General features: G+C 35.6%; 1 non-coding gene across 1 annotated transcript; it reads right to left on the reverse strand.

Moving 5' to 3' along the window:
- Positions 1 to 1,818: 1,818 nt before the first annotated feature.
- LOC122812529 lies at positions 1,819 to 1,925 on the reverse strand. The gene has a single exon (XR_006366509.1). It is a non-coding gene; the product is annotated as a U6 spliceosomal RNA (small nuclear RNA).
- Positions 1,926 to 2,309: the final 384 nt, after the last annotated feature.

Below are 2,309 nucleotides of genomic sequence, written 5' to 3' on the forward strand. Positions count from 1 at the left end.
GCAAAAGCCACATCACTATGGCTAGGCTTACAAATGCCCCAGGGCAGATAGCCTAGTACTAAACTATGAAACTATGAAACTATGTGAGAAAAAGCTGTTTTAGCACTTAGTATGATGAATAATATTGTACTTAGCTCAAGAGAAGTAGCTTGACATGACCAAATGGCAACATGGCAAACAAAATCTGAGGTAACAAGGTGAGGGGAATACTAGGTGAGAGTTTAGCTCGAGAGTTTGTAACTGACACAAGCTTGGAAGATGGCCAGCTCGGTTCCGAGGTCGGAACCGATAACCCACATGTAAGGAATGAATGAGGATTAACAATATCAGATCCTTTTTTTAACTTTGACAAAATTATGCCACAGTTCATGTCAGTGAATTATTATTCACGTAAATAATGAATGTAACTATTCTAAATGTATAAGGAGCCTCTTGCATAAAAAGAAATGGGAGGGATCGCATACATTTTGTAGTAGATCATATACATCATCAAACAGGTTATAACTATATGGTAAATCACAGCTTGTCTAGCATATATCAAGCACATTTATCAAACATATAGATTTACAAAAGATACTATAAGTAACAATTGACTTGTTAAGTGGCGATGAGACAGTTATGAACAAATCACTTGAACTGCACACTGATGAAAGCTGTTCACTGCAATACTCTCCTAACCAATCTGCCAAAGTTCTTCAGTGGTGTGCAAACTCAGTATACCATTCATGTGAATGATCTGAGACTGCCATGTCTTGGAGAAAAGAGAATACTCCATATTACGACAACGACTAAGGACTGAAAAAGTTGCTTTCTGTTAACTTTTGATAAGCAGTACTTTATCAAAATCTAACTGCATTTACTAAATACATTATTAATTACACTCAATAAACCACAGCACAGTCCACAGAATTCTATTTTATTGCTTCTTATGCATAGATGAATCAGAATAACAACTAAATATAAATGAAATGTTAAAATAGCATTGTATGAATAGATTTCAAAAGAAGAGGACCTATGAAATTTTACAGAATGCAATTTAAAAAACAAAAAAATCTTGACTTATTATATTTAAATATATATATATATATATATATATATATATATATATATATATAATTTTTAGTGCTTGGTAGTTCTCTGTACTGTAGATGATAACAAAAGGGCATCAGGGGTTAACAATGTTCATTGAAAATGAATTTTGCCCAACCAGATATTCCCAGTCAACAAAAAAAATATAAAACCGGTCTCCACTGAGTCAGTTTACTTATGTGACTTGTTTAGCATTGCACTTGACATAATTTTGAGTTACACAGCAATGCATAAATGGGTTATTTTTCAAACTAGTGACCATGGCTTCTCATCTGTGTCATACTAGTAACAATGCTTCTCATCTGTGTCATACTAGTAACAATGCTTCTCATCTGTGTCATACTAGTAACAATGCTGTATTTTTGGCAACAATGCTGTGCAGCTTCTGCCTATTGGTAAACAGTTAATTGTTACTTTCCATTCTGCCTTCAGGCTGGATCACAACTTCAGCAAAGAATCGAAGAGAAAATTAATTGTGAGAAAATCTTTCCAACTAAGCAAACAAAGGAGTTTTTTGTTTTACTTCTTTAGTTGAAGATATTTGTTCACATTTAGTGCATACCTCATATTCAGTACTGCAGTTAAGTTACAGCAAACCAAAAATGGTGAATGGGATCTGCCATTTAAGCACTAGTGGCTTGTATAGCAAGGGGCACTAAATTCCTCTAATTTAGTAGTACGGTTAAGTTACAGTGAAACCAAAATGCTGAATGGGGTCTGTCATCTTTTAAGAACCATCTGCTTGAATGGCTAAAGGCATCTCACACAACTTGTCCAGGGGCCAAGCTAATCTTCTCTGTATTGTTCCAATTTTAATATATATGCTGCCAAAGCAAACACTTATTTTCTAAGTTTGCAGAGCACCTCTTTGACCCTCTTCAAAAGGAACCTTGATGACTGGATGGGAGAAAGGAAATTCACCCCAGGGATTATGTCAGTCGCCCTGCTAGACAGGGCTCCAGGGAAGTAAATAGTGTGGGAAGAAATAGCCAGGAAATTGTTATGTCTATGCTTGTATAGGCACTAGGGCCAATAGCTTAGTACCAACCTATGAACCTATAATAAGGCAAGAGGGGAGTGCACATGGGGATCATAACTACCACATATTCAGAGGTCAGTCCCTGGGCATGCAGTTACACACACAACCTCAAGTAACCTTGCACTTGCAAAATGTGCTTTTTTTTTTTTTTTTTTTTTTTTTGCAGTTTGAATTTTACTTT

Source organism: Protopterus annectens, chromosome 9.part0 (genome assembly GCF_019279795.1).
Source record: "Protopterus annectens isolate FY-2018-M chromosome 9.part0, PAN1.0, whole genome shotgun sequence".
Classification (NCBI taxonomy): domain Eukaryota; kingdom Metazoa; phylum Chordata; order Ceratodontiformes; family Protopteridae; genus Protopterus; species Protopterus annectens.